This window comes from Amblyomma mixtum, chromosome 5, assembly GCF_055824585.1.
Source record: "Amblyomma mixtum isolate Tamu chromosome 5, ASM5582458v1, whole genome shotgun sequence".
In the NCBI taxonomy this organism is placed as follows: domain Eukaryota; kingdom Metazoa; phylum Arthropoda; class Arachnida; order Ixodida; family Ixodidae; genus Amblyomma; species Amblyomma mixtum.
Genome location: NC_143016.1, coordinates 85,801,304 through 85,828,702, shown reverse-complemented (window position 1 = coordinate 85,828,702; position 27,399 = coordinate 85,801,304). Strand labels below are relative to the sequence as shown.

The 27,399-nt window shown below is 50.0% G+C and overlaps 1 long non-coding RNA gene across 2 annotated transcripts; it reads right to left on the bottom strand.

The window, feature by feature from the left end:
- Positions 1–13,590: 13,590 nt before the first annotated feature.
- On the bottom strand, positions 13,591–26,937 carry LOC149342882 (uncharacterized). Of its 2 annotated transcripts, none has more exons than XR_016283079.1 (3): positions 24,780–26,937; positions 14,293–14,435; positions 13,591–13,970 (listed from the first exon to the last, which is right to left on the bottom strand). It is a non-coding gene; the product is annotated as an uncharacterized LOC149342882 (long non-coding RNA). The 2 variants fall into 2 exon arrangements; XR_016283080.1 differs by lacking the exon at positions 24,780–26,937 and adding an exon at positions 15,278–15,879.
- Between the last annotated feature and the right edge of the window lie 462 nt (positions 26,938–27,399).

Sequence of the window (27,399 nt, the reverse complement as noted above, 5' to 3'; positions counted from 1 at the left end):
ACCTCCAAAGCGGACCCAACCCACCCAGGTACCCTATTCTTGGGAGAGCTAAGCCGGTCCTCCCGCTGCATACCACCCAGTACAGTGGCCATTGCTAGTTACTTACATCGTCCAAGTGTTGGGCAATGTGGGCGCCGACTCACTGACTTGAGAATGCGACCCGAACTTGATTGGTAAATGTTCTATCTCTTCTTGCTGAGCACCCGGCGGTTGCTGCGATAACAGACGCTTTCAGCAAGACTTACGAAGTGCTCAAAACTGGTGAAGAGAGCGGAGATCCCGTCAAATTATCGCACTTCGCGCAGAGAAGGATGCGAGGCCTATCGGCGTCAGTGTCAAGACCCTGCATTGTGTACGCGCTGTAAAAGGGAAAACAAGAGGGCGCCGATCGGAGGAAAGCGGAAGTTGCAATAGGCAAGAAGGTGTTTCACAACCAGTTCGGGGACGTACTGTCTGGTTACAGTTCATCTGTGTGCGATCGTCAATGGTTCCGCAACGACCTCACGGTATATTACTACCGGCTTGTCACTGCAATCTGTAAGAGGCGTTTGCGATTGCCAACATCACTATATTATACAGTTGTGCGCCAGCCGTCGCTGATTTTAATGTTGCGCAGTTGCAACTGTAGCGTCAGTTTTTACGCATGAAATGCTTCCAGCTGCCATCCTCTATGCAGAACCTTCAAGCAGAAATAATGCAGAACCAAATATCCCAACAAACCACTTCGCCCGCTTTGCATACATACATTTCTAACACACAAAAATATTCGGCTTCTTTCTCGGCGCTGATTTTAGTAACAATTTCGCCTCAACTTGTGGACGATTTTCATCAGAGACTTCTAAGAATGCGCGCTTTAAAAGCATTTCATGTTTAAAAAGAATAATCTTGCACCACCAAGCATCAAGTATTCCTGGCGAAAAGTATTTCGTTTTGCGTCTCTGAGACTTGTCTCAAGAAAAAAAAAAACAAGGACGTGAAACGAGGCAGATCTGTCACAAGCAGCCTCGCACCGACATCTATACGATGGCAGTGCGTTGCGGGCCTCCATCGAAGCGCCCAAACACGGGTGCACGGCGCTATGCGTCTCGTCTCCGGTCGCCGCCTGTCGGTGCCAGGCACGCTTCTTCGAACACGTTTCTCTCCTTCCTCTTTTTCCCGCGCGCCTAGCGACCCGTTTTCTTCCCTCAACACCGCGTGTCACGCACGCAACGCGTGTCATGAAATCCGCTAGAAGCCGCGAAATCACCGCTTGCCAGAGAGAGCGTGGCCGACGGCGCTTCGACAAATAGGCGGCTGGGTGGACGCCTTCACCGTACCAAATGCACGGGCGGCGGCTCAGGCCCCGGCGGGCGCTATATTTGTTTGCTCCGTTGATGGCGTTGACAGTTGCAGGCTTGTCGTACGTGCTCCAGAGAAGCGTAAGACTGAAATAATGCGAGGGCGCTGAGATACACAGAGACAGTTTGTTATAGAGATGGAAGAAAAGGGAAAAAAGAGAAGCGAGATATTTGGCAGCCAATGATTTTGGGGAAAGCGCAGAGATAACTGAATCGCTATGCATCGAAAAGACAAACAGGGGAAGAAAAAAACTGATGGGAATCGAGGGAAGCATACACTAATCGAAATCTGACGTGATGAGGGTATCGAAGACTGGAATTACTACTATGACTTGAGAGCCGGCGTGCGTAATATTAGAGGATCAGACGAGTACCGACCGTGTAAGAAGGCAAAGAAAAAAACAACCAACCTCACCCGGCCCCCTCCTACCCCAGAACGCTCATAACCTTGGACAAATGCCATGACGGGTTTACAGGCTGATGCAGTGCCATGCATCTCTTGTGAAACTGATGCCAAAGATTTTAACTCAAACTGCGACCCTACACGATTCGAGAAACGCGAAAAAATGGAAAAGATGCGCGACATGCTGCCAGACTTCGTTACAATTTTACAAATTTCACGAGAGTTGACAATTTCACACCAGTGGTGCTTGCCCGAGAACGGCAGTGGCACAATGCAGTTCCACTGGCGTGTCACCTATCTGATTACGCTATAATATAAGTAAATCTAAGTTGTTACGTACACATGCGAGTATGTCCCACCGTTCGACAGACCTGAGCAGACACAGCGCCCTTCGGATCGGTCAAATGAACACAGGACTCTTGATGTTCATAAAAAAAAAAAGAGGAATGCTAGTCAAATGAAGCCAATGCTTGGTGTGCACCATGTCATTTTCCGAAGCGTTTTATGAAGAGGCCGCTAGCAACGGGAAACACTGAGACGCTGGCTGAGAGCTGAAGTAATTGCAAAAGCTGCTGGTAAAGTCAGCGCCGGTGTCTGTACTGTTCATTTCTTCCCTTTTCTGTGCTAAGCACTGCTTCTTTACACCTCAACGACCCCGTGCCCCCTTTCCTACCGACTTGTTTCTATTTTCTGTAATTGCTAACGCAACAAAAAAAGGTAAGAGGTTGAGGTTTTAGACAAAGGTGCTTTGCAGAATCAGCGCACCGCTTCAGGCACGTAAAATGAAGCTCCCTACATAAACCACTCCAATGAAGATTCCGGCGGCACTCGCCTACCGCACAGCGCTCCGAGGTAGATGAATATGAGCCACAAGCTTTCGAAAGTCCATGTAAAAGACATACGCATCCGTAGATTTCTAATGGACGCCGCGCAAAACCTACGGTTAGAGAGAGGCATGCAAAATACGTCACGGAGGTGAGGGAGAAAAAACTTGCCAAAGCAAGATATCGGGCTGTGAGGTATCTCGTACTGAATGCCTTCTCATTATTTCAACCCCTTGGCGTTCTTTATCATGCATCGATACCTCTGCACACGGACACGCCTCGCAGTGATCGACACACTAGTATCGAAAGCCGGATAAAAAGTGTCACCTCGAAGAAGCGCCTATTCACGAAGGCTAAGGGGCGACTCAAGTGCGCGCTATACCGTCGAGACGCCGCTCCGGAGAATGCAACAAAGCTCGGCGCGGCCCGTTCCGAGCATCGAAGGGGGCGGCGATGAGTCAGAAGGGCTCGGCATGCAGCGAGCGGCCCAGCGGGGAGCCCCGGCGTCGCGACTACAGGAAAAGTGCATCAGCAGCTGCCCGGGCGTACGCTGCCCGCCCACCACAGGCCCTACCCGAGCAGCCCGGCACACCGGGAGCGTGGAAAGCGCAAGCCGCTGCAACGCCGACACGGTGCGTACTATATACGCCCGTGCACAACTTGCACGCCTCTCCTTGTCGTCTGCCTCGCGGTAACTGCTTTTTTTTGTGTGTGTGTGTGCTTATGCAGGGCCATACTATGTCTAAGCCGCTCACTCGCTCCACCTCGGCGGTATCCTGGGATCTGTCTCCCGGAGCGCCCGGGGCAACGCGAAATGTTGCAGCACACTGCCTGACAATCTTGAGAGCCAGAAACGTCCATGCTACCCTCTCTACGCTTCGGGCCCGATTTTCACAATGTTTTTTTTTCTTTCCATGTAGCTAATGGCGCACAAAGATTGAGTCGAGCGACGCACAAAGCTCAGTCACGTGTTGTGATAAAAGCTTGTATTAATTTTTACAGCATCAGCCGTAGCAGTCTGATCCCTGATCCCCCTCGATAAGTCGTGGTTGCCGACCGCATGAAATAACGTCATCAGAAAGCAAGGTCACACGATCGATAACCAATTTTTTGTCTGTGAGCCTTGTGACTCATTTATTACTGCGTAATATGACCCCTTCAACATGACCATGATTTTCTTATCCCCTTAGGTGGCTCAACGGTTATGGCGCTCGGCTGCTTGCCCGAAAGACGCGGGTTCGATTCCGGCCGTGGCAGTCGCATTTCGATGGAGGCGAAGTGCTAGAGGCCCGTGTACTGTGCGATGTCAATGCACGTTAAAGAACCCCAGTTGATCGAAATTATTCAGAGCCCTGTATTACGGCGTCCCTCATAACTTGAGTCGCTGACACTAAAAGCCCTGTGATACTACGTGAAAGCCTTTTTGATTTATTTTTGAAACTCTTGTTGCGTATGCCTTACTGGCCCAATGACAGCTCCAGACAGACAACGTCACTTCTACCTGCATGCATCTGCGGCGATTTAAGTCCACTTGATGGATGTCACTTGCAACAGGCGAGTCGAGGCCCGATTACAAAAAATGTGTATGTAGAGAACTGTTTCGTGGCACCGACATACGATGGACTTTATGCAAGAGAAAAGAATAACTCTACCATACGCATCACGCTAGCTTATCTGCAAGGCTGACCAACAACTCCCCTTTCGTAAGACTCAATTCTAGCTTTCACTGTTTGCGTCTGCTTTTTTTTTTCCTTTATGCACAAAGAATAAACGCTTTTTGCGTACGAACTAATGCAGAGATGCCTCTGTTGCATGCTTCCCCTTGTATTGTTTGTGCGGCGTACAGTAAAGCCATCACACTGCAATCCAAGAGAAGCACGTATTACAGCCCCGCCCTCTGTTTACACATGGCGGCCCTAGGAGCTAAATCGATGTGTTGATTACTGAGCAAACAGTTCTGATCTTTGTGCGAGAACCTTACTTAACCAAGTTGCAGTGACAAAAGGATGAAGCATTGCTAATGTTGTTATATTCGTTCACGCAGAAAAAGTGTTAATAGAACCCCCCCCCCCCCCCCCCCCCCTCTTCGTTTAAAATCGTTCAGTAAACACCGGTAAAGGCCATAATACGCTAATGTACACCGCCTAGGCGGACATTTTTTTTTAAGTTGATCGCTGCTGCACGAGGATAATATTTGAGTTTGCTTCTCGACCAGCATCTGATAGCATCACATGTGCGCATTTCCCCTCCCTAATCCCCCTCCCCCTTATTTTTCACCCCGTCAACAGTGCCTGCTAAAATTCATACACGTTAAGTACTTGATATCTGACGTGACTTAGTCCTTCCTGCTTTTCTTTTTACGTTTTCAGTGCTGCGACGCCTGTTTAGATATTTTGTGTGAGGAACGTGTGTGATATTTTGTGTGAGGAACACAATTTTATTTTACCGGTTCTGTACCTTGCTTATTGTTCTAATACATCTTTTCCCTCACGGCTCAGTTTAGGCGTCCACACAGCGGGAAATAGTTATCGCGCCTCTCCTTATAACCTTCACCCTCTCCTCTTCTTGCTCAAGTTTCTTTGCTATGTCTGAAACTGCCTTCTGATAAACGTAGCAAGTTCTACTTTTGAAGACAAAACTTCACTACGGGACCTCGGGCTTCAATCGCTGACCGTGTAAATTTGACCTTCAGCTGAGTTAGAGGTCAAACCATGAAAAAGTGAAAAAGAAATTTAATCAGTATTCATGACTGGGAGTCAAACCCGTGGCTGCGCGAACATATCTCCTTTAAGGGCCGCTCAGCAAGACCCTAGGCTCTAGGCCGCAGCACTAGGCCGCAGACCTACACGTCTCGTGGTAAACTGTACCACACTCTCGCGCTGTGCATTGGAGAGCGTCGTCTTCATCAACTTCCATCTGCTCCGTTCCGCGGCACTGCCTGCTCACCGTCGTCTTCTACGTAGCACAAATCCATGCTTTCGCTCCGATTCGAATGTAGTAAGCATTTTATATAGTTTTATGCGAAGCATACTACTTTAGCTACCACTTCAGCCCTTCACCGTGGTTATGCGCCTCCAAATCACGTGATACATGACGTCACACCACGTGACACGATGACGTCACGACAGTGGAGAAACGGGGGCCCACCTCGCGCCGTCGCTGTGGTTGTGCGCCTCCAAATTACGCGACACGATGATGCCACACCACATGACACGATGACGTCACGGCAGTGGAGAAACGGGGGCCCACCTCGCGCCGTCGCTGTGGTTGTGCGCCTCCAAATTACGCGACACGATGATGCTTCGCATTCTCCAGGCTTAACCAAGTTAAGCCTCAACCATTTTTTTTTTATCCTATACGTAAGTTGTGAAGACCTCTGCCGGTAGCAAGCAATAAATGCACTAGTGCTGAAGCGCAAGGCTTGTGTCCAATTGTCAGCACTATCGGCCTCAATGTGGCCTCTCTGTCATTCAGCACAACCACGGCAAAGACGAGTGACATAGACTCACGCAACGGTTGACATGTCTTCTATGATGAGAGAAGGAGTAATAATGTTCACAGTGCTCCTTTGGACCTTTCTTGAACAATAAGTTGTTTATGAAAACATCGCTACAACGCATAAACATCCGGACAGCCCAGGAAAGCGACCACCTGCAAAGACGACTCGCTGGAATACCAGTGAAGTTTGTGTGCGCCACCAGCCCCCTTATTATTTATAATTCAGACTGTAATAAACAAACAAAAAGCGCAATGGAACCTCCAAAATAGAGGTAAACTTCGTTTTAATGGCTATTTCACCTTGTCGAGATCATAAAATAGAAAAGTGAAACGAGAACACAACGACTCGCGAAAGCTTGCTTCCTTACAACATCATGCATGTTGCGGAAAAGCCACTCGACTCGACGTTTGAGCGCGCCTAACTTCATGCTTGTACCGGCTGCTGAAGAGAGGTCCTTCAAAACCAGTAGCCGCAGAATAATTTCGCTACTAATTAATTAAAGTAAAGGAAATATATCAATATACTCAGTCTGATAAATGTATTGATCTTTATGTATTTTTGCTCCCGTTGTACTGTGATGCGCCGGACACGTTGTGCGACACCTCAATTTTACATTTGCCGCCATTTTCAAGAGAATTGCGGCCACATACAGTTTAGTTCCTTTAGTTTATCGTAAATTTTCACCAACTCATGTGAAGTCTCAATACCAGACTCGTTCTACACTGCCGCAGCGTCCTTAGTTTCTTGCGAAGAGGACATGACCTGATTTTGGGCTTAATTGTGCTTGTCACTTCTTTTTCTTCAGTATTTCATGTCTTGGGAAATAAAAGCCTACGTAATTAGAGCGCGAAGAACAAACGGCGCTTTTTCCTTTTCAATAGGGATATAGATGTTGTTATCCATGTAGTGCCCACAGAGGCGAAATGTAGCTATATTAGCCAGGTCTACTTTTTTTTTTATTACATTGCTTCGACAACCAGCACGGGCTTCCCTTTCGGGCAGACCCGGCCTAACCACCTCGATTCGCGGAGTTTATTAGGCGCGAAGGCTTCTCTAACATACATAGAATCCGTAGGAGCACTGTTAGTAATCTGCAACACGCGCCTATTATGTCAGGCTATGAGTACGTGAAAGCGTTTTTTTTTATTTAGCGCGCCTTAATGCTGCGTCCATGTCTATTTTTCGTAAATTACAGAACAAGTAAAGTTTACGCAAAGTAGAATGGAAGGTGCATCATGAGCATAAAAACGCCAGGCAAACCTTTACCTACTGAATACAATACGCCTACTCAAAACTATTAAAAGCAAAACAGCTTGCCTCCTTGATGAAACCAAGAAGACAAATAAGAAGAGTCGCCGAAACAAAACAGCCACATACACAGAGGGCGACAGGGATAAAATGAGCCTCACGACAAAGAGAGACTGATCCGTTCGGAGCGAAGACGCCTTTCGCATCGCCGAACTAGAAGGCAAGCCCCCCCCCCCCCCCCCCCTCACCCTCTTGCATCAAGACAGCGCAACTCTTTTTCTCGAAACAAAGCGAGCGTGAAGCGCGAAGTTAAGAGGAAGCAGAGAGAAACACGCTCACACTCACACACGCACACACATTCGCCAGGCGCGCGCTCTGGAGTCGCGCTAGCAGCCGGCGTATCAAGCTGAACGCGGTTCCGGTTACAGCTGCCTTCCCTTAGTTTGTGTTCGCGGGAGGGCAGCATTCTGCCGCCAACACCGCCACGGGCCTTGATTCGAAACAGGACTGCCACGACCACCCTGAAGGAGAAGAAGCCTGGGCGGCTGCGGCGGCGTGTCGCCCGAACAGCGGATCCCACGCGGACCCACCGCCGATGAAACCCAAACTTCTCAGCCAGCAACGTGAAAGAGGAAAAGTGCACGCCGAATGCGGAAGACGCGGCGAGCAAGAGGGGGGTGGAGGGCAAGAAGGGAGAGTGCGTTCATTACTAAAAGCCCGATGGCACAGCAGACAGGAGCAAAAGAAGTAAGGTCGATGCAAAGATAGCAGCAGTGTGAGTAGTGGGTGAAAGGGGGCGCTACCGATAGAATTGGAGGAGCAAAAAAAAAAAAAGAAATCAAGGAAGGAGAAAGAGGAGGGAAGAAGAGGGGGAGAGGCAAGGCAGCGGTGCCTCTAGCGTTGAACCACGGGTACCCCCTCCTCCCTGCTTCCTCCTCGCCCGCAATCAGGCTAATGGGTGCGCGGCGGCAACGGCGCGGACGGCAGCGGCTGCGCCGGGGGCGAGAGAGCGTCGGGCGCAGTGACGACGGCGGGTTCCAACCGGCGGCAGCAGCGGCGTCTGAGGCGCTCTTTTTCCCGCTGCTGCCAGCGGCGTTCTGGATGACTAGCCTCTTGCGCAAACTTTGGCCGAGGAACCGCGGATCGGGTGACACCACTGGGACAGCCTTTCCTTATGATTTGGACGATGCGCCTGCCTGCCTCCCTGCCAGCCCGCCTGCCTGGCTGCTGAGGAGAGGTTCCGATTGTGTGGGACACGCGGTGGCTCAAGCAAGGCTGTTCCTTCGAAACCGCGATAGTGGAATTCGTTTAGGCGTGTACTGTGGCAGCACGCTCGAGGTTTGCGCAGAGCCGGAGAGAGTGTGGGATGGACGTTAAGCAGTCCATCCGTTCGGTAGCACGAAGTAACGTGAGGAGATGCCAGGGATTGCCCAAAGACGCTTCTGCTAAGGATTTCCAAAAGATATATCTCCTGAACTGTAACTTTTTTGCTAAGCAGTGGAATTGAGAGATGCTACATTCAAATGAAATTTTATACTTTGCACTACCCACAGGAAGACGTCGATTTTCGATATCCTGGTTACCATCAGCGGCAATGCACTTTTACCAGCAGTGCAGTAGTCACCAGTAATGTTCCAGTAGCAGTCACTTGCCCTATAGGTGCACAAGTATGTAACTATAGAAAAACGTGGACGGTTGTTTTCCTTCGCCCAACTTACAGCCAGCACCTGGCGCTATCGGACTTCAAGTTAAACTAGGAAGTAGACCAAAAGGGTCTAACTCCTAGTTATAAGGCCACCAATGCAGTACGCCGTCGGTTTCATCAACAGCCGCCATCATCCTTCCACAAAGGCATTCAGGGCAGGCGGAGATTTATGGCTAGCTCTGGAAGGGGACGGTTGGAGAGTGTGCGGTCACATTTTAGCCATGCATTTATACTTTTTTCATCGAAAATATGGAGTCCAGCATGGTTTTCCTACGTAAAAGTTCTCACTGCTAGAGGAGAGAATCCCACCCTCCTTTTAAATCCGCCTCTGATGCTGATATTAGCACATGGCCCATGATGCGAACCACGCCGAAAAGCGATTTGCGCCCAAAAAAAGACAGCGTTCCAAAATTTTATTTGAGCATATTGAGTTTCAGTTTATTCTCTTCGGAACAAAGCTACAGCTAAAGCAAAACCTTTTCAACATCCCTCACAATATATGGCTAAACTTAACATGTCTGCTTACCTTCCAGCAGATAAAGTGGAGTACCGTGGAATAAAAGTCGGGTGATAACACGCCCTGAGGTGGACGCACACAGCGTTTACAGCGTTGCGTACACTGTAAACGGCACACAAACGCCACTATTTGTGTAGAGTGCCATAGAGCCCCACAAATGGACGCACACACTGTGGTACCATCTAGCGGCATCACCTCAGCGTTCTTTTGGTTCTGATTTATTCGTGCCAATCATGTGTACATTACCACATTTGTTTTGCAAGAAGAAAAACTGAAAATAGAGTAATATATAGGAGCTTAAGCAAGGTAGGAGAACTCCTTCGCCGGGTGCCGTTGCTATAACAACGACAGCGTCCAACGCATGCAGTTAGATCTAAGAGCCAGACTACGTTAAAAAAAAAAGGCCAGTTGTAGCTTATACTTTGACGTTTGAGTGACTGTGTGCGAATTAAAACCGAACGCCACCGTTCAGAGCAACCTGTCGTGTGGATAATGCAGTGGCCACACCGTCGTCTGAAGCGGGCGAACAGCGCGCCTCCATGTTGTCAGCGCAAGCTGTAAAGTGCCTGCAGCGTACACACGATATGGTATGTAGCTAGCGTACGGAAGCAAGACGTGGTTGGATTCTGCGCATGCGTAATTTCTACCCGCAATCACACTGCGTACGTCCAACTAAATGTGTTTATTAAGATAGCGATCAAATTAACAACGTCAACGAAGGTAGCCACACGCTAGGCAACTGCAGAGAGAACACTGCTTCTTTTAGCGCTAATTTATTTTTGTCAATTAAGCTAATTTTTACTTCCCAGAACAACACTCTGAGGCTATGAGACACGTCGAAGTGGAATGCGTGTCGATTTCGACCGTCTTGGCTTATTTTAAGCCCTGTCTCGCATCTAAGAAAGAAAGCTAACCTCTTATGTTTCCTTTGGGCCATGTTTACATATACATTTATTCGGGCCTCTACGATCAGCGCCTTCAGTGGCTCATGGAAATGCAAACAAACGCGCTATGCAGCTTTTTTAGAATAATAAGAAGTTCACCTCCTCAAAAAAAAAAAAAAATATTTCATTAGCTGCGCGCACATTCTCATACAGTTGAGATAGAGAGGGGTTTATTTATAAAGTAAGGCACAGAGATGAGCTTGAGTTATGATTGTCTAGTGTACTACTATGCACTCTAAAAGGGGCAAAATGGAAAAATGATTAAATCACTCTTTGCTAGTGTTCGTCAACATATCCTCCCATATCTCGGCTCTACAATTCATGCATGAAGTAGCTCAGCTTCAACAGACATCAGACATTCGCTCATATTGTTCCGCGTTACAAACGCGAACACCCTGTTTTCTGACACGCGCGTTGCTACACGGTACGCGTGGGACCTCTTAACCTTAGTATTCCCAGAAAACGATGAATAGTAATGCTCGCGTGGTTTATAGAAGTCGTTAACAGCGATGCAAACGATTTTCACTATTTGCTAGCATCGAGATGCTCATCATTTGCTCATCGAGAGATGCATGGAAAGAAGGGGAACATTTCCACTCGAATCTAGAACGTGCTCGTACTTAAGCAAGAACAGATTCCCGTTAGGGGCAGCCAAGCCTTGATTCATGCCTAACGTCAAATTGAGTGTTCCAAGTTCTGGCATGCAGTGTTCAAAGCGAGAAGCAGAAAACAGCAACGGATCATAGAGAACGAATACACAGCGCTATGTGACAAAAAAAAAAAAAAAAAGGACTCAAGTGGAAAGTGTGCTCTAAACTAGATGGTGCTATTGTAAGTATCTCGTCATTATATCCTCAGGCTCAGCTAAGAGCGAAACAATATTACTGAAGTAGAACAAAAAGGAAAGACAATGTACGTTGAAGAGGGAAAGTGGAAGCAGGACGCGTTGGCGACAGAAGGGAAAGACTAGTGTCGGTGCTGCAGACGGGCGTTTCGTATGATGACATCTCGGCGACAACGCACCAAAGGCAAAGGCCCTAAGACAATGTTACACACATCAACGGCGGCTGCACTTAGGACACACGCAGCAGCGATGCGGACGGGACGGCGGAGCGAGCAAAAAAATAACGAAACAAAACTGGACAAATACAAAACGAGATAGAGAGGGAGAGAGAAAGACAGTGCCTGCAGCCAGCTTGGAGCGAGCCGAGCCGAGACAAGTCGACGCTAGGCGAGGCCGGCGGTAGCGGCGGCTCGAGCGCTGAGAGCTTGTCCAATCAATACGCGAATGCTTTTAGGGTGAGAGCGGCCTGTCCCGTCCCTCCCCCTCCTCCCGCTGCTCTTGCCCCGCGCATCGCTTTCGCCGCTCTCTCCCTCCCCGGCGGCGTGCTTTCCATCACAGCAACGAGGCCACGGGGAGAAGAGAGCTTCTGCTCGGCGGGGCCTGGCAAGGAGCGCGCGCGCGCCAGACGCTCTTAAAGAAGCGCTTCCGACGGGGAGCAACTGCGCTTACGCCGATTGGCTGCCTGCCCGCCGCTGGCGCTGTGGCTGCTGCTCCTGCTGCTACTGCTGCGCTGTGGGAAGCGGGCGCTGGCGTACGCTGACTCTGGTTCCAGGGATCGCGTAGTGTACAAGGCCGTTTGCTGTACTTCGAGGTGAACGGAAAATGGAGAACGGGGTAGGACAAGCACGAGACGGAAAGAAGAAAGTCTTCGCCGTGCTGGTTTCTTCATCACAGCTGCACTCGGCTGCGTTGCGCATACAACTTGTTATGAGAAAGCTGCTGCACTGATCTTGGCTGTGCACGCTCGGAACTAAACATTGCGCAAAAGGGTAGCGTCCATTTTAGAAGACGTGGCGGCGCCACTCTCAGGGCATGTTAGTGTGTCGAGAAGCGATCTAGATTTTTGTAAGACCAGCACTGCGGATAAAGCAACCAAACGCAAGCAAAGGTGATTGCTCAACACTACGCTGTGCACCTCACTCTGCACGCACGCAAGGACTCCCCCCCCCCCCCCCCGCCACTTACACACACACACACATGATCAAGAGAACGAGGGAAAAAACGGGCTTGTTCAATGCGAATTCCCAATAATGCGTTACATGCCTTCCCAGGCGAGATTTTAATCTATGATCCTCGAAACCGCATAGCCGCATAGTTATCGCATCTACAGTCGTGACCATACGAGAAGGAACAAACTTTTTGCACATGCACATTGTCTGGCTATTTATACGCTCAATTTGAGAATGAGTTCTGGTTATTACACGCTAAGAGGAAGACTGGTTACAACGCAATAAAAAAAAGAATTTTTTTACTAATAATTGTGCTGTAATCAATGAATGAATGCTCAAATTTTATTCTCTCTCATATTGCTAACGACTGCACAAATTACTGAACTATACGCAACACTGCAGGGGAAAAAAGTGCCCCCGGAGCTACAGGGTGCAATGATCGGTTAGAGTGTTCTGATGAGTGTATGGTCTTGCCAGTGAAGGCGACATTCTGTAATTGAACGACATATCATGGCGAACACGACCCTGAAGACATTATGTCTTATACGTGAAGCCACCACAAAAGAACTGTAGCAATTAACGATGCGGGTGTAATTTCTCTATGACAGCGTCAGATACATTAACGATATACGAAACTTAATTGCTGCGTATTGTTCAAACCAACTGGGAAAGTGTTCACTCAGTCTTGGAAATCCGCGTCGTGCGCTGACATTGTGCTTTTTTTTTTTATACGATAAGCTATTATAAAGGACCAACAGTTCACGTCGCTCCTAGTTTCCTTTTAAAAACTTTACAAAGCATCTCTATTTTTTTTTGTTCACTGACATCGGATTCCTTTTCATGCATATGTATAAAATGTCCCTCGTTATTTGTTAGTGAAGGATAATAAAATCAAGGTGATTACTGTGGCAGCGTAAGATCAGAACTCTCTGTCCAACGTTTACTGCTAGTGATAACATATGCATACCTTGACCGCCTCTGAGCGAAGCCGAACCGAATTTTCACGTCGAACCGAACTATGGCACAAACATCAGCCCGACAGTCCTTTAAACAGCGCTAGGGGAAACAAAAATACGACCAAGTGATACTTTTATTTTCACTCAGGTGATTATCGGTGCTTTTTCACCGTTCTCTCGCTTTTGGCCCGTAGAATATCTCCCCCGACAACGGTGCGTCAAGGCGAAGCCGCCAAGGGAGGCAAGAGCCCCGGGACCCAAGAGCGTTTTTAACGTGGGCCCCGCGAGATTCCACCGTCCCCGCGGAATATCACCGAAGCCGGGACAAATCCTCGAGATCCCCTGCAAAGTGCGAGGGCTCAGCGGACACGAAGCCTCCGCAGTGCAGAGCGGATCGCCGAAATGGGCCTCGTTGCTCCGGGGATGCTTCAAATGATGCCGCATCAACGACGCACCTCAAGCTGCTGGTTGGGCGAGAGCCATACGGGGAAAGCACCGTGTCCAAGGCTTTGTTCCTCCTTCTCCTGCACGTATAAAGGACAGAAAGCGCATTTGCTGCCAGCACAGCTTTTGTAACAGAAGCATTTCCACAGTAAGTTCACTCCCCCCCCCCCCCTTTCTCTTCTTCCCTTTTCCCAGTGGAGTCGTAGGCTGGAGACACATTGGAAACGCACTGAAGCATTGTTTTATTTCTCTCTCCCTTTATAACACATGGGCTTGAATTACGTTCCCGTCAAGACCTTCAAAACACGCATTTCAAAGTCAAGTCGCTAGCAGTATTTTTTAAAGGTCGAATGCTGCGACCTGGAAGTTTCAAGCAACGCCTACTTTTAAAGAAAAACGTACCTCGAAGGATGGGTCGTAGCGGCCCATGCCTCTGCACTGACAATGGCTCATTTTTCAAGCAACAAGTAAACGCAGTGCTGGTTCTCAGAGTGATCGAGCTTGGGGCACAGCTGAGAAGGACGGACGGCGCAACTGTACGGACCCTGAAAAAAGTCAGCACAAAATGATGTGAACCATCATTAAAGTGATGAAAACAATGCTGCGTGCATATAATTTATTCCTCACAACGGCAATTGTTCACAAGATTTCCTTCAAAGCGAATGGCGACGCGGTTGAATAAATAAATTGTAAATTGTGAGGTTTAGCGTTCCGTAGCGGCCATAGCATCTGCAAGACGCCGTATAATGGAGGGCTTTGTATTAATTTAGACCACCTGGGGTTCTATCACGTGCGCTGACATCGCGCAGCATACGGGCGTGCTTTGCATTTCGCCTCCATCGAAACGCGGCCGCCGCGACCGGGAACACTCTCGGGCCTTCCAGTTCAGTAGCCGAGCGTTCTAACCATTGAGCCACCGTGGCTGGTCCGAGTATCATAACCAAAAACTCCGGAGCTCACCTGCTACGGCGCATAGGAAAATGAATGTCATTCTGATGCACTGGAATCAAAAGAAATATGTGCATGGGCTGGTAAGTTTCCACTGTCGAGGGTACGCCATCTATTGTTATGCTTTCGAAGTTTTTCGGGAGTCTCTCTCTCTCTCTCTCTCTCTCTCTCTCTATATATATATATATATATATATATATATATATATATAAATATATAAATATATATATATTTATTATATATATATATATCCTTACAATATATATATTGTAAGGATAAAGAAGATGCGTCTGATGATTTGAAAAGACGAAGACGAGGTGACAGTGTTCTCGAGAGTTTTTGCCAGCGCAACGCTTGTGTGTCTTTTGCCGACCTGATCCCAGACTGCTGCCGTTGCCGTTCCCGTCGCCCCAGTACCTCGTAACAAACCCCCCGTTACATTTGGTGGAGGAGCCGGGGTAAAAACATCGGCCCTGGAGCTCCGTAGTCGTGCTCTCCCGACGCGCAAGATGCCTGAGGACGTCCAACACCAGGCCGTACAAGTGGGCCAGGCTGTCATCTGTGCCGGCTCCCTTCGTCAACGGGACCCGACCATTTTCAGCGGGACTGACGAGAACGATGTTGAAGATTGGCTCACATCGTACGAGCGGGTGAGCGTATACAACAAATGGGACGATGTGACGAAGCTAAACAACGTCATCTTTTATCTCGCCGGTGTGGCTAACCTCTGGTATCGCAACCATGAGGCAGATATTAAGCATGAAATGCTTTTAGCTCCCGTTGTCGGCAGTGTGGTGACGTCACGCCGAAACCGAGAGCCATCATCCGGGCACTGAAATCCACTCATCCGGGCACTGAATTCCACTCATCCGGGCACTGAATTCCAGTCATCCGGGCACTGAAATCCACTCATCCGGGCACTGAATTCCACTAATCCGGGCACTGAATTCCAGTCATCCGGGCACTGAAATCCACTCATCCGGGCACTGAATTCCAGTCATCCGGGCTCTGAAACGAGAACATCCGGGCACCGTACGAGACTTAACGAGATTTAACGAGACTCTCTAAGCCCTCCTACGCGACCGGCATGCAAGCGCCGGTCGGTCTCCAAACGAGACAAAAAATAACTGCTGCCAGTGCCTTCTCAATGTTTATCAAGATATCAGTGGAGCTGTGGGTTTGATAATGCACGGAATTATAATTTCCGATTTCTAATAACGGTGCAAAAAGCACATAAATGCCACGTTACACTTCGTTGTCATACGTGATCTCTTAGGGGCTTCGCGCATCGAAGCAAAGGCGCACAGGGGCCCGGGGGAGAAGCGCTGCGTTCAAAGGGCAAGGCATCGCGCCGAACGGGTGGTGGCGTTCCTCCCTTCCATTACGGTGCGGTTCGGGTGTCCACCGAGATGGCAGAGAATTACTGCGCCATTTCCTTTCCTCAAAAAACCTTGCGTTCAAATGGCAAGGCATCGCGCTGAACGGGTGGTGGCGTTCCTCCCTTCCTGTACGGTGCGGTTCGGGTGTCCACCGAGATGACATTACGCCCGTAAACATTTCATGCTTACTCTACTCTCGGTTACGGGAGAGGCAGAGAATTTTCAAACCTGGTCCACCTTTAAGACTAAATTTGCAGACGTATTTGGTCGACCGGCTGTCAGGCAACTCCGAGCCGAACAGCGATTGCGTGAACGATCTCAGCAGGCTAGTGAAAGCTTCACTAGCTACATTGAAGATGTCGTCGACTTGTGCAAGCGGGTCAACGCTCGTATGTCGGAAGCCGACAAGATCCAACACATCTTGAAAGGCATCGATGACGACGCTTTTCAGATGCTTCTAGCGCGCGACTTGCGTACCGTTGCTGAAGTCGTCACGCTGTGTCAAAGCTTTGAGCAGTTGCGCAAGCAGAGGATTCTGACACGCCAGCGGCCACAGCAGGTTGAGTCACTCGCTGGGCTCACGCCTGCTCCTGACCCCTCGCTGCTACAGCAGATTAAAGACTTCGTGCGGGAAGAAGTGGCACGTCAACTTTCCTTTCTGCCGAGCGCTCACGACCGACCATCATATCTGACTCCAGCGCTCCGACATACAATTCAAGAGCAAGTTGCTGAGGCTCTTCCACCGGCTCATCCTTCACCACCTGTCACGGTTCCGCTGACATACGCTGACGTTGTCGCCAGACCACAACCTGTGGCGGCTCCGCTCACATATGCCGAAGCCGTCGCGAGACCGCCTCCTGTCTCGGCTCCAGTGACATATGCCGATGTTGTCGCAAGACCGCAGCCGCCAATCAATAGTGCGCCTCCGGCGCATTTGCGAGGGCCAGTGGCTTACCATCGACCTACTCCAAGGGTCAGCGATTCCTGGCGCACAACGGACAATCGGCCGATTTGCTTCTTTTGTGGTCTCCCAGGTCATGTAGCTCGGCATTGCCGCCGTCGTCTCCCGGACGCGGAAATTCCTCCCCAAGCTCCTGGGTACTGGCCCCCACCGAGTCAGTACTCTGTGCCAGCTGCGCCGCCGCAAAGTCGTACTTTCTCGCCGGACCGTTCTACCCTCTCCAGCCGCCGGCCCTCTTCTCCACGACGCCCGTCTATCTCGCCTATGCGACGTCGCCCCACCGCTAACCAGGAGGAAAACTAGGCGCCGCAGTTCCTGAGGCGAGAACTGCGTCCACAACGAACTTCGAAAGGCCTCATCCGTCAGCCGCTAACCTCATTGAAATTTCCGTCGACGGCGTTTCTGTCATGGCGCTTGTCGACACTGGTGCTGCCGTTTCCGTCATGGACGCAGAGCTGTGTAGTTCTTTAAGAAAAGTAAGGACGCCAATTGCTGGACTCTCACTGCGCACTGCCAGCGCTCAGAACATCCAGCCGTCAGCAGCGTGTACCGCTCGCGTTGTAATCCAGGGGACCATCTATGCCGTCGAATTCGTCGTACTGCCCTGCTGTTCTCATGCTGTTATCCTGGGCTGGGATTTCCTATCGCGCCATGCTGCTATCATCGATTGTGCTCGAGCCGAAGTCGAGTTCTCTCACCTGCCCGAAGCTGTCTTGGACACTGCCCCTCCTGGTGCCTGTGTTAAGGCCCTCGTTGCCGAAGACATTGACCTGCCTCCCTGCTCTTCAGTCCTCGTACCCCTCTCTTGCGGCCCTCTTCGCGACGACACTGTCCTCTTCACTCCGTCCCCTATCTTTCTGCACCGCAAGTGTCTGCCTCTGCCATACGCCGTACTGACTATATCCGCTGGCCTCTCCGTACTGTTCGTGTCTAACCCATTCTCGTTCCCCAACGCCTTGCGCCTAGGTAAATGTCTCGGCACGGTACAACCATTCGCGTCTCTGCTTATCCGCGAAGAGATGGACGACGCGCCGCCCCTCTCCATAGCCGCACTCAGCCCACCTACTGCTGCGCCCGATCCCTCCTCAACCGAAGCATTCCTTCATTCCATCGACGACAACCTTCCAGCGCCGCAAAGGGCACAGCTTCTCACTTTACTTAATCAGTTTCGCTCGTCATTTGACTCACATCAAAGTTCCTTGGGCCAGACTTCCACTGTCACCCATGCCATCGACACAGGTGACCACGCACCGCTGCGACAACGTCCCTATCGTGTGTCTGTCGCCGAGCGCCAAGTTATTGAAGACCAAGTCGACAAGATGCTCCAGAGCGGCGTCATTCAGCTCTCAAGCAGCCCATGGGCGTCGCCTGTGGTGCTCGTCAAAAAGAAGGATGGCTCCATACGCTTCTGTGTAGATTACCGCCGCCTTAATAAGATTACGCGCAAAGATGTCTATCCCCTGCCGCGCATAGACGACGCTCTGGACTCTTTGCAAGGGGCCGAACTCTTTTCCTCCCTCGATTTGCGTTCCGGGTACTGGCAAGTTCCTATGAAAGAAGCCGATCGCCCCAAAACCGCCTTTGTGACACCGGATGGCTTGTATGAATTTACGGTGATGCCCTTCGGGCTTTGTAACGCCCCCGCGACTTTTGAGAGGATGATGGACACCATTTTGCGCGGACTTAAGTGGAAGACATGCCTTTGCTACCTCGACGACATTGTGGTCTTTTCCCCGGACTTTGACACCCACCTCTCCCGTTTGAAGCACGTCTTGACCTGCCTCTCTGACGCCGGCCTGCAGCTGAACTTAAAAAAATGCCGTTTTGCCGCCCGTCAATTAACCACCTTAGGTCATGTTGTCTCTAAGCAGGGCGTCAGTCCCGACCCAGCAAAACTTCGTGCTGTGGTTGACTTTCCCAAACCTACCTCCATCAAAGACCTGCGCAGCTTCCTGGGTTTGTGCTCGTATTTCCGCCGGTTTATTCGCAACTTTGCGTCCATTGCTGCGCCTTTGACTCAACTGCTGTCTGGAAGTGCGGATTTATCACTGTGGTCTCCAGCGTGCGACGACGCATACAACACCTAGCGCCGTCTCCTCACGGCGCCGCCCATTCTGCGCCATTTCGACTCGGCCGCTCCTACCGAAGTTCACACGGACGTCAGCGGTGTTGGCCTCGGCGCTGTCCTCGCCCAACGAAAACCTGGCTTTGACGAATACGTCGTTGCTTATGCTAGCCGCACACTCACACCAGCAGAACGCAACTACTCCGTAACTGAAAAAGAGTGTTTGGCGATTGTATGGGCCCTCGCGAAGTTTCGACCGTACATCTATGGGCGCCCTTTTGACGTTGTGACCGACCACCATGCGCTCTGTTGGCTTTGCAACCTGAAAGACCCCTCCGGCCGCCTCGCTAGGTGGGCCCTTCGCTTGCAAGAATATGATATCCGCGTCGTGTATCGCACCGGCCGCAAGCACCAAGACGCTGATGCACTGTCACGCTGCCCCCTTCCAGCCGAGATCGCCAGCCTTTCCACCTCCGACGCTTCTCTACCCTTGCTTCGCCTCAGCGACATGCCTTCAGCGCAACGCATGGATCCATGGATCGCTTCCCTTCTTGACTTTCTCGCCAACCCGACGGCTGCTTCACCGTCACGTGCGCTCCGCCGCCAAGCTGCCCATTTTGCGATTCGTGACAGCCTACTTTATCGCCGTAACTACAACTCCGAAGGTCGCAAGTGGCTGCTCGTTATTCCACGTCACTTACGCTCGGAGATATGCGTATACTTCCATGCTGCCCCCCACAGCGGTCACGCGGGCGTTTTCAAGACCTACACCCGCATACGGCTGCGCTAGTACTGGCGCGGAATGTACACCTTTATCATGAAGTACGTCCGCTCATGCATTCCCTGCCAACGTCGCAAGACACCTCCCCATCGTTCTGCTGCTGAGCTGCAGCCGTTACCATGCCCTCCACGCCCATTCGACCGCGTTGGCATTGATTTATACGGTCCGCTTCCATACACTGCAGCCGGCAACCGTTGGGCTATAGTAGCGGTGGATCACCTTACACGATATGCCAAAACTGCTGCCCTTCCGGCTGCCACAGCGACGGACGTCGCCTCCTTCATTTTGCACCGATTCATCCTTCGCCACGGTGCACCTCGTGAACTGCTCAGTGACCGAGGCCGCGTGTTCTTATCTGGGGTGGTGAAGGCGCTTCTCAAAGAGTGCAACACGATTCACCGAACTACCACCGCCTATCCTCCGCAGACCAATGGCCTCACTGAACGATTTAACCGCACACTCGGAGACATGCTCTCCAAGTACGTCGCTTCTGACCACACGAATTGGGATCTCGTCCTTCCGTACGTTACTTATGCGTACAATACCGCTACGCAGTCTACCACCGGATTCTCTCCTTTCTTCCTACTTTACGGCCGCCAACCCTCTGCTACTATCGACACAATTCTCCCTTACCGCCCTGATGAATCCGAATATCGGCCTGTTTCCGAAGCCGCGCAACACGCTGAAGCCTGCCGCCAAATTGCCCGGTCACTCACGACTGACACCCAGCATCACCAGCGCTCCCGCCTCGACCACGACCAAACCTCACCGAACTACACTTCTGGCGCACTTGTGTGGCTCTGGATCCCTTCAGGAACTCCCGGTCTCTCCTCAAAATTTCTTGCGAAGTACCATGGTCCCTACCGTGTGCTGGAGCGCACCTCTCCGGTTAATTATATCGTGGAACCCCTCACGCCGTCTCCTGATCTCCGCCGCCGAGGACGGGAGACCGTTCATGTCCAGCGCCTCAAGCCCTACTACGACCCCGCCGTCTCGCCATCTTCCTAAGTCGCCAGGACGGCTCCTCTTGTCCCCGGGGCGATTGTAAGGATAAAGAAGATGCGTCTGATGATTTGAAAAGACGAAGACGAGGTGACAGTGTTCTCGAGAGTTTTTGCCAGCGCAACGCTTGTGTGTCTTTTGCCGACCTGATCCCAGACTGCTGCCGTTGCCGTTCCCGTCGCCCCAGTACCTCGTAACAAACCCCCCGTTACAATATATATATATATATATATATATATATATATATATATATATATATATATATATATATATATACAGAGAGAGAGAGAGAGAGAGAAGAGGAGAACGAAGCAGTACGTCTATCGCTGTCACTTCTATGCGGCGCGGAGGAGAGAGAAAGGTAAATTTTATTTTCATTATCGCAGCGAAACATTAATCTATCTAGCCGAAATGAAGCGGCCATATTGGTGATGTAGCTCTACACTGTAAAGCATCGAATGTTTCCGGAATGAGCGGACACCTTCCGCCCTTTCCCATGCTCCCAGACACTTCAGAAAAGGCTGCATCCGCTTCGACGCGGTCGTCTCTTCCTCTCTCGCCGACGTGACGGGCGCTGAAGAAAGGCCTTCGCAACGCAGCCCCGGCTGCCGTCACGTCCCGATCGCCGTCATCAACCTGCACGGAGCGCCATGCCCAAAGGGCGCTTCGGCATCGAGAATGCGGAGGAGTCTAGCGAAGCGGCCGAAAAGGAAGCGCTGTCGGGTCTCGAACGTGAGGCACGTCATCACCAGCAACAATGCACATGCAGTGACCCTGCCTGCAACGTGACGCCAGGCACATTTCTTACGGCGGAAGCCGCCGCCGAGACGCGCCAAGTGCGCCCTGCGCCCTGCACCCTCTTCTGAGCCGCGCGGAAAGGAAAAAAAAAAGTGAGAACGAATATGACCCCCCGGGTCTCACGTCCGACGCTTAGGGCCTCGGTTCCCGTTGTGAGGGCACGTGGAGGGAGTTATGTCGTAAGGAAGATCATCGGAAGGAAGTCGTTGAAGGAACAGTCAGCCAGCAAAGGTCACTGGAAGTCGAGACAAATGTAAGTAGTGGAACGTGATGCAATAACCAATGGCAGATATTTAATGTGCGTTCAGAATATACAGCAGACAGAAAAACTTTTATTCTTTTTCTCCTTGTGGGACACACAGTCACCCTGGAGCCCCAAAGCCAGGTTCATGGTCATGGTCCCCACTCAGTGGATTGATTACTATATGCCTTACCTTACAACGCAAAAAAAATTCGCTCCATATACTAAAGACTCCGTATTTTGCTTTGCGCACGTGAAACAAAATTCCTCTTTTGTTTAAATCGTCCGACAACAAATTAGCGATGAAATAGCTGGATAGTGACCCCGTGATGTGACGCGAGAGAGCTTGCAGAAACTACGCATAGTACCTGGCTTTAATGCGTTGCACGATGTTACGATTCCCACAAGTGGCGCCCGAGGAACACTCATGAACCGTCAGTGTTCTGATAAATTTCAGATTTCTCGTAAAACTCCAGATAAAGCGCGCACAAAATTTGGAGACTGGTCATCCTTAGGACGAACCATAGCTAAATAAGCTCAGAAAAGGAGACACCTCTAAATAATTCTTGACCCTTTAGTCATGCTATATTCATGGATGAAACGCATACAAAATTACTGCGGAACATTCTACGTATCAAAACTGCCATCACGAGCAATAGGAATGCCGGAATGAAAGTAAGCCGTATCTACAGTTCCCCTTTGGTGAGCGTGCTTCATTCCCTTTCCTTTCTAAACTGCACCCCTCGGAATCGTACCCCGTCACCCTTTCCTACGTCCATCCAGCTGCCGCTTCTCCATCTTCAGTTTTATCCGCGCTCGCTGCAGTTAATAACTTCGTGACCATCGAAAACAAGAACCTTCACCAAACACGCACGAGCTGCCATGCAAATACACGGCAGGACTCCGAGCCTAATTTGTTGGACGGCAGGGAGCGTCCGATACGACTTTCAACCCCCATCTCTACCCAGCACCCGACACTATAGTGAGAGTCTAAGAGAAACGTTCGGTAAACCGAGTCATGAAAGCGCCCTCCCCGCAAGATCTCAGCGTGGGAATGCAAGAAAGAAAAAGAAAAAAAGAAAAGTGAACAGAGCATATGCGTCAGCCGCGCTCCAGTATAGTGTCATGAAGAACAAACCAACAAAGCCTACGGAGAAAAGGATACCGAGAAGGACTTCGAAAATAGCGCTGTTGTTCCACAGGCGCGGCGGCTCCCACCAAAGCGGCGCTGCGGGCAAGGTTTGCTCAGCGCCAACGACGTGCAGGATTAGCCGCGTGAGGAGGATGGGGCGGAGGGGTGCGGGGGAACGCTTTGCCTAACTATGCGACTCGCGCTCGGGTCCCACTGAACCACACAAGCCACGCTGCTGCCGAAAGCAGTGGTGTGCGCCCCTTGTTTGCGCCGGCTTTTCACACAGAGAGAGAGAGAGTGCGGATACGTGTTTGTAGTACGTCTGGCGAGGGCAGCGATTTTCGAAAGGCGCGCGCCATTGCACTTGCGTAACGAGTGCCGCAGAATGTCAATCACAGCCTGCTTACACTACGGATCGTCCCTGCGCAAACCGAGCCCTCCGTACTGCGGAGGAGGCCGGGATACGTTTGTGCCCACGCTCCCTCCTCTCGTGGGCCTTCCCCTCTGCTCTGCGACGAGTGTGTCGCCGTTGTTGTTTTAAGGCGACGGGGTGCGGCCGAACGCAGACGCCGTCGCGCACACACAATCCGCGGATATGCTTTTCTAGCCGCGGGTTGTGTATACGCAGGCGTCAATCAGGGGCGCCTGCTGGCCAATATAGCGCGTTTCGCGAAAGCGGGAGACCAAGATACATCGCCTTCTGAAAGCCCCGACAAGGCGTCGCGTCTTATTATATAGTGCGGGTTTTCGGCTCGTGAGCGGTCTAGCTTGAATTTGGCGGTCGAAAAATTGCGTCATGAAGGTGTGACATAACCCCCACCCTTTCACAGAAAAAAAAAATACAGCAAGAATATTTTGGAGCTAGAAAAGGGTAGTGCATTATGTTTAATAAATATTTAAACACAGATGTAGCACCGTTGAAGCTGCGCAGAGAGACAGAATTGGGCTCAGCTGTGACCAGAAACTTGGAGCTATTAATGTTAAGAAATTGCAAAACTTGTCACTTGAAGGTCAAAAAATTGTCGTGTCCTTCCCGTGTGCTGTAAAAGAACAGCGGCGAGAACCGAGACGCCGCAAGTTCTGATGCGCTTACGCACAGACACACTGGCAAAACATAACCTCTGGCATTATTAGAAATATGTATTATCGCACAACACGCATATAGGCTCACGATAACCCAAGTGTATACCGCTAAAATTTCAAAGTCGACATTGCAAGACCCATTCCAAATATCAAGTCCTACAATGTGCGATTGTCAGTGGTTGACCTTGTGTAAGCATTATACGTGTGCAGTTAAAACTACAGTCGGATACAACTTAAGTCTACAGTGAAGCTCCGCCCAAATTCAGGACCGCCGCACAGAGTTCCTCCACGACAAAAAGTAGTCCGTTGTTAAAACGTTTCTTGTCACCTAAAGAAAAAGCGTATCGTAAGACAAAAAAAAAATATAAGGTCTAGAATTTTGATACCTGGCTTGTTTAATATAGTCAACCGGTGGAGTAGCCGGTGGAGTAATACAGTATGCCGCGGACCATGTCCCAGAGTTAGCAACGGTTTTCTTCCTTTTTAAGTTGTATCTTACTATAGTTAAGGTCGTGGCAGCGTCTTCTCCGAGGACGCCGGATCCAAACCTCGTGACGGCGACCCCACTTCGATGAATCTCCTCCCTCACGTCGCGGTTGATGAGCTGCTCCCAGAGAATGAGACAGGTACTGCGTCTTTCCCTTTCAATTCCTAATAACCAATTTTTTTGTTTTCCCACTTCACGTCTTTGCCCTTCCCAAGTCCAGGATATAGTCACGCGCACACACGAGTGTCCGCTGATTTCCTTGCCATTAACGGCTATCGCGGTATTATAGGCGCAAAATGCGACTCAGATCGCAACACGTACGAGCTCCTGTAGAGCAACAGGTGAGTAAGGTGATCCGTATAGGCAAAGTCGCTACCTCACAAACAACCGCACCTTAGAAATTCATGCGTGTAAACAAAGAAATAGAAGCACTAAAGAACAGCGGGGCTCAGAGAAAAGTCAGCACAGAATCGTGTCACTTTTACATGCAAGTAAATGAATACTAATAATGAACGAAAATACATGACGATAAAAAAAAAAGAATTTAAAGATCTCTAGCCGAACTTGCGAAGTTGCCTCCACAACCTACAACACTAAAGTAACACAGGTGAAACGAGTGGATAAAAAAAAAGCAAATGAATAAGGAAGAAAACAATATAGAAACCGGTGTGAAATAAGAAAAACATGAGATAAAGAGGATGAAGAAAGTTCAGTAAGAAGACCAGATTCGTACGAAAGAATGGGTCGAATTTTTGACGAGTACAAAAATTATGTTCACCGTGGTTCGCAGATTCGGTTTGGTTTTATGGGGTTTCGGAGTAGCTCTAGGAGCAGAAAATGTGCGTTCTGGAGCAGCCACGAAGCAGAAGTGTAGTAGCTTTGGAGCAGCAATATCAGTAATTTGGTGCAACCTAAGAGCACAAACAGAGTAAACGTTTGTGACAATAAATTCAGTAACACGTTCTGCTGGGCGGGTTGGTTCATCTTGGTAAAGTAAAAGCTTTTATCGCAAAACGACTGTCCCCGTCCTTTTCTTAGTCGTTTTGCGCTAAAAGCTTTTACTTTACGAAAATAAATTCGCAAGTCTCGAAGTATCGGCGTGGTGAAAACGTTCACGTACAGCCCAGACGGAACTTTTGATCGATGTTGTGTTTGTCACCGCCCATCTTGATAGGTTGAGCGCTCAAATTCGAATATACGAAAATGGCCTGCGAAAATTCGAAAAAAGGTGTTATTAGCCAGTGATTGTTGAAGCAGTCCGTAGATCGTATTGCGTATACCATGTCACAAACAAACCTCTGCCCTCAAGCGCTGCAAAGCATGCCTCTAGCCACCGCTTAGAACCACTGGGTACTTCACATGATTCTGGCCGACACATATCGCATGCACTTCCTCTTGAGAAGATAGGCGAGGTCAGTCTGTTTCCAAGAGCAAGGATGGTTGGACTCGCCAACAGAGGATACATGTGGAAAGCAGTGAGTGCCTTCGACTCATCACTCAGCTTCGTTCTTTCAAGGCGAGAACCTTGGGGCGCGCGATTATCAATTTTCTACTCGGAGACTGAATCGAATAGTTTCGAATATACATACAGGCAGCTTAACCTAAAACTGAAACGTTTTTCGCAAAACACAGGCCTGAAAACAAAACACGTGTTGCGCACAAATTTTATTTCAGGCATTATTTATGCCCGTAAGGCGTGCTGCTTGGCAAGGTAACGAAATAGTAGAAGTAAGCTTTGTTTTCTAGACCTAATAACTTGAATTCAATTCGTAGAATAGCATTACAATATTCTGTGATAATGTCTGTAATTCGACGTAACATGTACAACAAATAAGCTTAGGAATGCTGTCATGAAGCATGCAGATATGTTACGCGTTGAGTCGTGAAACAGTCCAAGGTGGCCAGATATCTCCACATTGCCGGAGTGATGTCAGAGGTTGCTCTCAAAGCGGCACGACAAAGCGTAACAGCGACAAAACGCAGCAAGACGGCTTTGGAAACAGCGTGAAATGGGGCTTCAAAGCGTGCAGGACCGTCTCTTTCCCGCGTCCTCGGACGCCTGGAGGCAGAGCGCCGGCTGAGAAATGCCGCCCCAAACGCACGCGGCTCTCAACGGGACGTAAACTGCCAAGGCTTCGCGTATCGGCTTCGCCGCATTGCAAGCTGCACAAAAGGCCAATATTCTATCGAAAACGTAAGGTGCGAAAAGGAAACTACGCCGCAACATGCAGCATGCGGGTCGCGCTGTGCGAGACGGCGTTGCACGGGCTGGCTCCCGAGGCTCTCATTTGTGTCATTCGTTTTTTTGTTTGTTTGCTTTTTTCACTGTGCCTGAAATTTTAATAGACGAAAATTGCATAAGATACAAGCTGCTGCCGCGAACCGATCACAGGATTCACTGTCGTGCACAACGCGCCTCTTAAGGCAACGATAAAAAATTACACATGCACTAGTGCTCGTTCAGCCTAATCACTGATGTGTTCGTTGACACTTGTCGACTGCGTCGTGTCGCACCGGCTTTCGACAGCCGCAAGCACAATGGTTTTGTGCAAGCCTACTATAAAAAGTTGCCGCGTGCTTGTAGTCAATTCTACGAGTGAAGTGAATGTTAACTGATGTAACAAGCGCGAAA